A 12,873-nucleotide genomic window follows, 5' to 3' on the forward strand; every position below is an offset into this window, starting at 1 on the left:
TGTGAAGATCATTGTACTTCACGCTAATGCCTACCAGATAGGATTCATCATGGAAAAGGCACTAAACACCCAAGTTGGTAAGTCTCTGTCATTGTCCAACATGAATATGAATGGAGTCACTGTGGTGGTTCCCGCTCACCAAATCTAACCTACCCACTACTTTTGTCAAATGTTTAACCTGCTGAAGAGAGACCAGCACTGGGCCCTTGTTACAGCACCATCTTTTGAGTAAATCCACTGGTCACTTGGTGGCAAGGTAACACAGTGGACTGCTTTTAATCTAGAATTAAATTTTGACTAGAAATTTCCAAATATTTTGTACGTCTTGCTTTTCCTGCCTGCAAACCTTCAGCAAGTGCCACTATTGGAGAGCATATAGATTGTTTGATTCACTACCGGTGGATCACATATAACCTTTAATCAGACAAGGAACCCATTTGACAGCAATTAGTCTATGACCATGGCATCCACTGGTTCCATCATGTACCACATCAACCAGAAGATGCTGGCCTGCTGGAATGATGAAACTGTTGATAGCACAGCTTAGGTGAGAGTCTGGAGAGGATACTTCTATTATGTTGTCTGCACCTTCCTCCACGAAACAGTATACTTCCTAAATCAACCATCATTATGAAGTTACACCCCCAGTAGATAGACTAGAAATGTCTAAGAAACAGTGAGTGAAAGCAGGAAAGGTCCCACTTACCATCACTCCTAGTAACTCTCTTGGGGAATTTGTTTCTTTCCCCCAGGACTCTGCCCTCTGCAGGTTTAGAGGTCTTGCTTTCTCAAAGGGAAGCACTTCCACCAGGAGACCCAGCAAGGTTACCATTGAACTTTAAACTGCCACCTGGGTACTTTGAGTTCCTTGTGCTTAGGGAATAGAAAGCAAGAGAAGGAATCACCATTCTGTCAAGGGTAATTGACCCTGGTCAGCAAGAGAAGGTAGAGTTGCTGTTACAGATGGTCATAGAGAGAAATGTGTTTGAAACCAAATGATCCAGTTAGGTATTTCCTGGTACTTGCTTGCTCTATCTTAATGGTAAATGGACAAGGGCGACAGCCATGTCTTGAGAAAGTTATGGTGAGGAGGCTCAAATACTTTAGGGATGAGGTCTTGTTTCATTGTGCCAAGTTAGCCATTTAGACTAGAACAGGTACAATCTGAGAGTGAAGGGGATCTAAAATGGATAATAGAGGGAACAGAAGATAAATATTAGTTGCACCCTAGAGGCATGCAGACCCATAGAAACTGTAATTAATTGCATTAACCTTCCTCTTATAATTTTCCTTTGGTTAAAGAAGCCCATCAGTATCATGAGCTGTTCCCAGAACTCATACTAAGTGAATCTGAGTGGTGCAAGGGGTCACTAGAGTGGACACTGCTGCATTACCCTTCAGGACTGAAGGATTAATTTCCCAGGCTGTTGCTGGAAGTATTGCCAGCTGTTAACCCTCAGCTATCAGCCTTCTCTAGGAATTCCCCTCAGCTGAAAAGAGCTGCATTGACCAAGGTCAGGACCTTTCCCAGGCAGCCTGCATCCAACGACTGCTTGAGAGTTATAAAAGCCCACTCTATTGCCCCAATCAGGGACAAATCTGAAGGCACACAATAGCTTCAGAGCTTCTCTTGGAATCAACTGAGGCCTTTGTATTATATTGCAAGCCCAATTTCTCTGCTCAAACCTGCTTTCTTCCCTTCCCCTTCCGGATGTTGATCCTAACAGTACTCCCTAATGAAGTTCCAACATGCCTAATCTTGCCCTCAGTCTACTTCCTGGGAAAATCAAACTAGCTCCACATCATTGCAGTCAACTTCCTCCTTCACATGCTTCTGGAAACTCTCTATTCCAGAAATCAATCACAGTCTCTTGCCATGGGAGATCATCTCCTTTTACTTCACCATGTATGTTTATTTCCTTTTATATTACTCCTTAACTTTCATTTTTTAAATTTGTATATTTTGACCCCCCTCCCCCCCACTTATTTCAACCACCCGCCTCTCCCCTGCCTCTGGCAATCATCAATCTGTTCTCTTTACCTATGAGGTCAGTTTTTTTGTTTTTTGTTTTTGTAAATTCCACAAATAAGATCATATGGTATTTGTCTTTCTCTGTCTGACATTTCACTTAGAATAATGCCCTCAAGATCCATCCATGTTGTCGCAAATGGCAACATTTCCTTTTTATGGCTAAATAATATTACGTTGTGCGTGTTTGTGTGTGTGTGGGTGTACCACATTTTCTTTATCCATTTGCATTTTTCTGTTGGTGAACACTTAGGTGGTTTCCACATCTTGGCTATTGTAAATAATGCTGCAATGAACATGGAGTGCATATATCTTTTCAAATTAGTGTTTTCTTTCTCTTCAGATAAATACCAAGAAGTGGAATTGTTGGATCATATGATAATTTTATTTTTAGTTTTTACACAACCTCCATACTGTTTTCCATAGTGGTTGCATGAATTTACATTCCCACCAACAGTGAACAAGGTTTCCCTTTTCCCCACATCGTCTCCAACACTCATTATTTTTTGTCTTTTTGAGACTAGCCATAGTAACTGATGTGAGGTGATACCTCCTTGCGGTTTTGATTTGTATTTCCCTGATGATTAATGGTGTCAAGCACCTTTTCATGTGCCTGTTGGCAATCTCTATATCTTCTTTGGAAAGATATCTATTTAGATCCTCTGCTCATTTTTTAATTGGATTTTATTTTTTTGCTATTGAGTTATATGAGTTTTTTATATATTTTGGATATTAGCCCCTTATCAGATATATGATTTGCAAATATTTCCTCCCATTCAGTAGATTATTTTTTCATTTTGTTGTTGGTTTTCTTTGTGTGCAGAAGCCTTTAATTTTAATGTAGTGCCACTTGTTTATTTCTGCTTCTGTTGCCTTTGAGTTTGGTGTCAGATCCAAAAAGTCACTGCCAAGACCTATTTTAAAGAGCTTAAGGCCAATGTCTTCTTTTAGGAGTTTTGTGGTTTCGGGTCTTACATTCAAGTCTTCATTTTGAGTTGATTTTTGTGTATGGTATAAGATAGTGGTCCAGTTTCTTTTTTTGGTCCACTTTTGCATGTGGCTGTCCAGTTTTCCCAACACCATTTATTGAAGAGACTGTCCTTTCCCCATGATATATTCTTGCATCCTTCGTCATAAATTAATTGCCCATCTATATGTGGATTTATTCCTGGGCTCTCTATTCTGTTCCATTGATCTATATGTCTTTTTTGATGCCAATACCATACATTTTGATTACTAGAGCTTTGTGATACAGTTTGAAATCAGGGAGCATGATGCCTCCAGCTTTGTCCTTCTTTCTCAAGATTGCTTTGGCTATTCAAGGTCTTTTGCGGTTCCATACAAATTTTAGGATTGCTTGTTCTATTTCTGTGAAAAATGCCATTGGAATTTTGATAGGGACTGCTTTGGATCTGTGGATTACTTTGTGTAATATGGACATTTTAACAATATTCTTCTAATCCATGAGCATGGAATATCTTTCTGTTTATTTGCATTTTCAATTTCTTTCATAAATGTCTTATAGTTTCAGTGTACAGGTCTTCTACCTCGTTGGTTAAATTTATTCCCGGGTATGTCAATCCTTTGGATGCAGTTGTAAATGGGATTTTTTTCCTTAATTTCTCTTTCTGTTAGTTCATTATTAATGTGTAGAATGCAACATACTTTTGTGTATTGATTTTCATATTCTGCAACTTTACTGAATTCATTGATTAGTTCTAACAGTTTTTTGGTAGAATCTTTAGTGTTTTCTATATATATCATGTTATCTGCAAATAGTGACAATTTTACTTCTTTCTTTCTGATTTGGATGCCTTTTATTTCTTTTTCTTGCCTAATTGCTCTGGTGAGGACTGCCAATACTATTCCGAATAAAAATGTCAAGAGTGGGCCTCCTTGTCTTGTTGCTGATCTTAAAGGAAAAGCTTTCAGCTTTTCACCATTGAGTATGATGTTAGCTGTCACATATGATCTTTATTATGTTGAGGTGCATCCTCTCTATACCTACTTTGTTGAGAGTTTTTATTATAAATGGATGTTGATTTTTTTCAAATGCTTCCTCTGCATGTAACAAGATATGATTTTTTATCCTTCATTTTGTTAATGTGTGTATCACATTGATTTGTGGATGTTGGACCATCCTCGCATCCCTTGAGTAAATTCCACTTGCTGATAGTGTATGACCCTTTTAATGTATTGTTGAATTTGGTTTGTTAATATTTTGAGGATTTTTGCGGATGTTCATCAGGGATAATGGCCTGTAATTTTCTTGTGATGTCCTTGTCTGGTTTTGATATCAGGGTAATGCTGGCCTTACAAAATGAGTTTGGAAGTATTCTCTCTTCTGTTTTTTGGTAGAGTCTGAAAGGATTGGTTTAAATGTTTTTTTAAGAAGGCTTTGAGAAGGATTCTTTAAATGTTTGGTAGAATTAACCAAATTAACTTTAATTTAATTAACTTTTATTTTAATAATGCTTTTGGAAAAATGGATATGTGTATTCCTTAACCCAGATCTTTCAGCAAAAAAAAATTAAGTTTAGTCCATGGGCTGATAATTCTACACTCAAACATTAAATAACAGTTTTATGTGAATTTAGATCATTGATCAAAATTTAAACAAAAAAAAATCTCCAAGTCTTTATAAGGATGTAATTCTGTGATAGAAAGTGACCAATAGCTTTTACAAAGGACAGAAATTTGGAAAGATGACATATGAGAGCAATAAAAGAAATGCCATTGTTTAAATATGGTTATGTTTGAAGTAGCACAACTATGTTATAAAGGGCGACACAAGTAATCTATTACAAAGAGTTTTGCTGCTTAAGTTGTTTATTTTTGAAGCCTAAAATATTGCATTTATGGCTCTGCTTGGTGTACTGTACTAATACAATATCTCTTATTTGCTAATGTTTATATATTATAAATACTCTACATAAAGAAGTAAAGTTAAAATACCTATATTTTTCTATCTACACATTTCAAAATATATTTCCACAAACCTGTAAATAAAATTAAATTTGATTTATATATAGACAGGTCAGTAACTCAGAAACTCTCTCCAGAGTGGCAAATTATCTTGAAATAATTCCTTTGGCACATTTCCATTTCATAGGCAATGAGATCAGCTGCAATATAGCATATCTTCTATACTACCAGTAACCCAGAACTTTCAAATTTTTAAATAAAGGTCCCCTGTATGTTCAAAATACATGTTATAACTATGGTACTGAAACAACCAGCAATGCATTTGAGACAGAAATTTTTCAACACTGTCAAGAATGTTTTGGAAAAAAATTCTAGTTCTACATATGATCATTTTAAAAAACTATAATTCATGCACAGTGAATAACTTTAGTAATAGAATGTACAGACTTATTTATAAGAAACAAGCCTTATGAAAAAGCGTGCTTGGGAGTCAATGGTAGTTGTTCTCTTTTATAAATAAAGCATATAGGATGGAGTCAAGAGTGGGGCTGTTGTAGGTGCTTATTTTTGTTTCATGATCCCACATGGTTCATCTACACAGATGTGTTAATCCAGTCTCTGTTTCTGCACTGGGAATCATTCACTCGAGTTTTGCCTCTCTCTTGCTAGTAGTAGAGGGTTTTCTTTCAAAATTCCTGCCAATCAATCACACAATTTCTGAATTAGTAAGGAGTGTTTGTACAAGTTAGAAACTGCAAAATGGCCTAAGAAATACCCCAGAATCTAGCCTTAGACCTACCACATAATAGGTGCTCAATAAGATTCATATGGTTCATGTAAGTCGAGATCTGTTGGACTTTCTGTTGACTTGTAAAATGGTCAATGTGAAGGCACAGCTTTTGTGACTACATGTACTTTGCTGCTCAAATATTAATGGAATGAATGTGGAATGATAAAATAATAGTTCACTATATGTAAATATATATTTTTAAATGGGATCCTTTGAAATGTATTCCCAATTGAAAAAAACTGAATGTTTAAGTCTGTGCTTCACCATGTACATCTTCACTTGTTTCATCTGTGATAAAAACTAAAATAATCATATTGGAATTAGGTTCTTAGCCTATTATTTACAATCCAATCACAAATGAAATGTTTAGAATGTACAGGTAAATTGAAGGGATAAGATGTATGACAAACTCAGGCTCCGGTGTTAATGCCTGAAAAGATTAATGGCATAATGAATAAATATTTTGCTCTTATGCAGAATATGTTTTTAGTTGGTAATAACTCTTCATCTTTCTCACAAATATGTAATTTTATCAATGAAATTAATTCTCTAGAATATTTGTTTATGTATTCTCTAATGCAAGTTTCATTATTTAATGTGGACACATTTTTTTTTTTTCCTCCCCAAAGACCCAGTACATAGTTGTATATTCTAGTTATAAATCCTTCTTTCTTCTATGTGAGCTGCTGCCACAGCATGGCTACTGACAGACCGGTGGTGTGGGTCCACGACTGGGAACCCAACCCAGGCCACCAAAGCTGTGAGACTGCCGAACTTTAACCACTAAGCCATCAGGGCTGGCCCTGCAGGCGCTTCTTAAATTTAAAAAATTACATGTGTAAGAACAAGCAGCGACATACCCAAACAGAAACCTCTGAAGGATTCATGTTCTCTGTTTTATTTCCTTCAGAACGTCAAAATCTTGAAGTAATACTTACAATTGACCATGCAATTCAGAATCTATAAACATGTAAAACTCCTATTTAACTAGGCCCTTAATAACAATAAAATGAATATATGAGAACCCACATTTTGTAATGAGTTCATCTTACATGAACTGTACTCACTTACAGAAAATAAGCCAAAAGTATTTGATTCTTGTGCCACATCTCTAGCAAGTACTTACCAAGTAGCTAATAGTATGAATGTATTAGTTTTCTCAGGCAGCCTTGACAAAATACCACAGACAGGGTGGCTTAAACGACAGAATTTAATTTTTTCACAGTTCTGGAGGCTAGAAGCCCAAGATCAACGTGTTGGCAGGTTTGGTTTCATTTCAGGCCTCTCTCCTTGGCTTGCAGATAGCCATCTTCTTTCCCACTGTGTCTTCACATGGTCTTTTCTCTTGTTGACCTTAAACAAATAGATAGCCAGTTATTTCTCCAGCAAAAATGAGTTTATTCTGGATCAGCAAAGAATTGCAATTCTGGGTCCACAACCATGGCAGGCCATGTGCAAGTCTCCTGCAGCAAAGGGAGGAAAAACTCTTTTATAGAGAAGAGAAGGAAGTTGAGAGGGCTGTAGTAAACAAAGAGTCCATTGGAGGATACTAGGAGTTCAAGTGTAGTGCTTTTTCATTGGCTAAGTTGCGACAGTCACTCATTAGCTGAGCTTCTTGCTGGGCAAGAAGAGGAAGTCTTTCTTCTTCCTGTTGGGCTCTACCATTGACCTAGGGCATGTGAGCCCCTGATTTGGGCCTCTCCACTCCAATGTAATGAGGTTTCTGTTTATTAATTTGACATTTTCCCCTTTGGATCTTTCTCTGAAAGCATCGCTGATCAAGAGTCAGGTTTTCCTAGTTTCAGCAGCCTTTGTCCCTCGATGCCAGGAAGGACCTTTCCTTGGTGTTGTGTCCCACATTGTACAGAATGTACACAGATTGGAAATTTATTGTGTCCACATTTGAGTAACAAGAAGGGGTAGAAGAGAGAACTCTCAGGCATTTTTCTTTTATAAAGTCCGTTTGTTACCAAGATCATAGGCATTGAAGATCATTTGAAGCATTATGTCATCATCAAAGCTTTAGCAGACAAAATTCCAACAGCTCTGGTCTGGATATGTTGGGAAAGCTGTCTCATCAGATGTTGTCTGCTTTAATTCTGGGATATCTTTACTTTCAGGTCACCAGGTGATAAGCAGGTCCAGTCAGAGTTTGGTGCTTTCTTTAGGTGTGTTACATGAATCCTAGAGTCTATTCCCTGGAGTTTTGCAGCACAAGGGGCATTTCCAGTGAGGCTGCAAAGAATCCTTCTAGAGATGTCTTTTCCAGTAGATGAAATCTCTAGGTTGCAAGGTGTGGTGCTTAAGGTGCTTAAGGTCTTTGTCTTCCTAGAGTGCACTGTGAAAAGTTTGTTCTATCAAAACTTGGTTATTTCTTATAGAAGCAATTAGGCCTTTGGAATATTATAACATATCTCCTTTTTATCAGCTGTGAGTCAAAAGAGGCAAGAGCCAAGTGCATTGGGCATCCTGTGAGTATCTCAAATAATGAGAGTTTGAGTTACAAAGGGGCTGGATCTGAGACTTAGACGGACCAACAGTAATGCTTTTGGCCAAGGTTTTGGAGGGTCTCTACAAATTTCTCCAATTGAATCTTAATAATCTCATTAGTGCATTAGACTAAACCAGAGGATTGAGGGTGATAAGTGCTGTGGAAGTGTTGTAAAACTGGCCAAATAGTGCAGACTTGTTGAAATACCTGATCAGTAAAGTGGGTTCCTCAATCACTATGAAGTTCAAGAGGAGTTCCTCAGGTAGAGATAATCCTTTCCAAAATGACTTTAGCCACAGAATAGGCCGTAGCTTGTCTGCAAGGGAAGGCCTCAGTCCAGTGAGAAAACATACAAACCATGACTAAAATATATTTATATCTGTGAAGCATAAGTTGTAAGAAATCCATTTGCCAAACTTTGAATGATCCATTAGGAAGTTTAAAATGTCCAGGAGCGGTACAAACAAGTTCCCTGGGTTGTATTTTGGACAAGTGAGCTGGCACTTTTTGTGGCCTTGTTAATTTCCTCACCAATGTTGATTCAGGAAGGCCATCATTTTGTCAGTATACCAGTGGTTTAATGCAGGCACAGTGGAATGGGAATTTTAGAGCCTCTGGTAGGACTGGGTTGACCAGATCTTTCTCTTTTTATCAAACCAACAATTGTTGAATTTCCAATCTTGTTTTACCTTTTCTGAAGCCAATTCTTGGGCTTCTTTAGCTAGTTTTTCTAAGTTATCATTTGGGAAAATATCTCTTTGGTCCATGACAGAGGCTTGGCAGCTGTTGGTTCCTTTAAGAGCTGCATTCCTTGAAGAGATGTCAGCAAGATGATTTTCTTTAGCCTCCAGAGAGTCAAGTTTAGAATGCCCCAAGATCTTAATAGCTATAGCAGCAGGAAAAAGTATAGCATCCAATAATTCATGAACATAGGGGCCATGTTTAATTTTATTTCCATTGGAAGTAACGAAGCCACGTTGCTTCCACGACATTCCAAAATCATGAGCTACTCCAAAATTGTATCTCCTATTGGTATAAATATAGGTAGTTTTGCCCTTGGCTAAAGTACAAGTCCATGTAAGAGCATATAATTCATCTGTTGGGCTGAAGTAGCCATAGGTAAAGTTGCTGCCTCAACAATATCTAAAGGAGTTGCAAAGCACACCCAGCACAGTATTTGCCATTGTCACCTTTAAATAAGAACTGTTAGTAAACCACAAGAAGTTCGTTTTACCCAAAGGAGTTTCCTGCAGATCTTCAGGAGGTGATAAATCAGCATTTGGAAGTCGTGAGGGACTTTATCAGTAACAGAGGGGAGAAAAGCAGCAGGGTTAAGGTTATTACAACATAAAAGAGTTAGATGAGGAGCAGTTAACAGAAGGATTTCATAGGAGGTGAGGTGGCTGACTGAAAAATGTTGAGTGTGATGAGAATTCAAGAGGGCTTCCACATCATGAGGTACAAAAGTGGTTAAAGGGGATTCCACAATAATTTTCTCATCAGCCTTAACCAAAAGGGCAGTGGCAATAATGGCTCTAAGGCAAGGGGTGAGTATCCCCATGCTACAGTGTCCAGTTGCTGGCTATAATATCTTAGAGGTCGATGGTGGTTCCTGTGTTTCTGGGTGAGTACTCCAAGGGCATTCCCTTCCTTTTCATATACAAAAAGGGAATCTGGTAATTCAGGTGTCGAACAGCAGGTAGGTTTATCAAACTCTCCTTTAAGGTTTTAAATGCTGTGTTGTCTCATTCTTCCCATAAAATTGGATCAGGGTTGTTATTCTTTAATAAAACATACAGAAGTTTGGCCATAAGAGAGAAATTTGGAATCCAATTTCAGCAATAACCAACTAACCTGAGAAAACCTCACAGTTGGTGCTTAGTCCTAGGTTTTGGGTAACTTAGAACACTATCAAGCCTATCGGGATCTAGGTGATAGCCCTTGTTCTGATATAAGATGCCCTGAATATCGAACCTGGGTTTGGGCAAACTGAAATTTTTCCTTGACAACTTTATTTTCCTTTAAGGCTAAAATCTTTACCAAGTGAATGCTGTCTTCCCAGGAGGAGGCTTGTGAAGGAGAGTAAGAAGAAAATCATCCACATACTGTAACAAAGTAGAATCCCTAGGGAACCTGATATCATCTAGATCAGCCTTCAGGATTTGTGAAACATAGCAAGATCTCTCAGTAATACCTTGAAGTGGTACTGTTCAGGTGAATTGTTTTCCTTCTCATGTGAAGGCCAAAATGTATTGGCTAGTTTTATCAACTGGAATGCTAAAGAATGCACTGCATCAATTCATTATAGTAAAGAATTTTCTTCCATTGGGAATGGATGTTAATAGCGTATGAGAGTTAGGAACAACAGAGTGTTGAGGAATAACAATGTTGTTTATTGCTTGGAGGTCCTGGACAAACCTCCACCCTTGGCTCTTGGCTTTTTTCATAGGTAAAACAGGAGTATTACAGGAACTAGTATAAAGAATAATGAGGCCTTGAGCCTTGCAATCTTCTATTATGGGCTTTATACCTTGAAGGGCTTCTTATAAGGTATTGATTAATTCTGAGGAGAGGTTTTGAGGGATCTATTTGAATCTTGATGGGAGGTGCACTGTGAATTTTACCAATAGCAATTGAAGATTTTGCCCATAAAGGGGGTGTCCCTGATTCAATAGGGACAAATAATCACTGTTTCCAGAATCAGCTCTCGTACTGAGAGATGGAGCAAATAACAGATCTCTAAGGGTCATTTAATTCACTTAGTTGGCTGCTTTGATGGCTACTGTCAAATTCTAGAATTGTTTCCCCCTTTCAGGAGAAAAAAATTCTGGAATTATACTTTTCCAATAAGTCTTGGCCTAATAAATGAATAGAGGTGGAGGAACTAACGAGAAAAGGATATGAGTCTCTCAAAGGGCCTAAACAAAAGACAGTAGGTTCAGAGACAGGAAGCTTTTGAGGTTTATTAGAAATCCCCACTATTTGAACTATTTTAGTACTTCAAAACAAGGACTGCTTTACAGTAGGGGGGGTAGAGCATCAAGAGTTTAGTTCCGGTGTCAGTTAGGACAGGAAGGGATTCATCTCCAATCTGGAGAAGTGTTTCTCCCAGCCAATGAACAGAGAGCATTGGGAAGAGCCTCTGTAGCTCCTTAGGGCCCTGTCCTTGGGAATTTGGAGGACACTGGAAAGGCTGTTTAGAAGGCTGAAGGTGCCTGAAGTGCTTAAATATGTAATGATCTCTTTTCCAATGTCCTGGCTCTTTGCAATAATAACAGAACCTAGGAGAATTTGGTTTCCTTTAGGGGCCTTCACTTGCTGGAGTTGAAGAGTAAGAATTTTAGTGGTATTTCTTTTAGGTGACTCTTCTAGGGTGTGAGAGAGTTGGTTTGCTAGATTAAATCTGGAGCAAACATAGTTTCCCATTCCATCTGGGTCCTTTTCATTAGAAGGGAAAGATCTTGGTTCAGTACATCAGTAAACATAGAGTTAAAAGCTACTTGAGTGGAACCAACATCTGAAAGAAGACCAGAATTTTCTTCAAAAAAATCTGAAGTTGATTGTAATAGTCCTGAATAGGTTCATCAAGTTTTTGTGCACAAATCTGAATTTTGTTCCAATCAACAGCCTTTAAGAAAGCCCTAGGAATTTTCTGATGAAGTTGCCTAGTGGTTGCCCAAGCCTGATGATACAACAGGTCAATGGGTTGGTCTCTCAGTTGTAATTCTAGAGACCTTTCAAGATTTTACCAATTAGCAGTTTTCATTCAATGCTAGGCCTGGCCTTCACCAACAAGTATATGAACTAGCTGATAAAAGTCAGAGAAACCAGGTTGATAAGTGTGAATGACTATATTAAACTCCTCAGCAAATCTGTGAGGATCTTCAGTTACTTTGGAAAAATCTTTGACTGTGGCTGGCAGTTCAGCATTAATCCAAGGAGTATAAGAAATTAAGAGTTTAGCCTCTTTGGATCCTTAGAAGGCTTAATTTTAAAGGTTCTGATAGGTTCAGAGGAAGAGGGAGTAGGGAGAGGTTCAGGGAAAAGGGGGAGTTCATTGAGTGAGTTAGTATGGGGGAACTGAGGGTATAAAGGTGCTGTAGACGGTATAGAAGGGAAGGAGGAAGATGCTGCTGGAGGTGGGGCCTGAGCATGAGGAGGCAGGGGAGAGGAACGTGATGGCACCAGAGGCAGACCCCGAGACAAAGAAGCCAGGGACGAGGAACACGAGGCTTCGGAAGCCGTTTTATCTTTCCTTATTTGCCTCAAGGTAATCTTAAAACTTTATTTTCAAAGAGGCAATTTTAGACTCCTGGTAATGTCTGGAAGCCTCAAAATACCAATCAAAATAGGCACTCCGTTCAGTTTTGGAAATTACAGAGCTATGGTTGTCTAATTTGGTTTTAAGGAAAATAGTTCAAAATCTCCCCACAATGGTCAGGGTTCTAAATTACTTTTGGTTGTCAGTCCATTTAGTTAGAAATGTGCATGAGGAATGACTGTGGTTTTTAAACATGAAATTGGCCCAGGTCCCCGTAGGGGGACACCCGCAAAATACTTAGATAACTGAGATCCCATTTCTCAGAGGTTTTTCACTAAAGTAAAAGAATAATTTTCAAGCAGCCTAGACAGCTTAAA

The sequence above is a fragment of the Diceros bicornis genome, chromosome 9, assembly GCF_020826845.1.
Source record: "Diceros bicornis minor isolate mBicDic1 chromosome 9, mDicBic1.mat.cur, whole genome shotgun sequence".
Classification (NCBI taxonomy): Eukaryota; Metazoa; Chordata; class Mammalia; order Perissodactyla; family Rhinocerotidae; genus Diceros; species Diceros bicornis.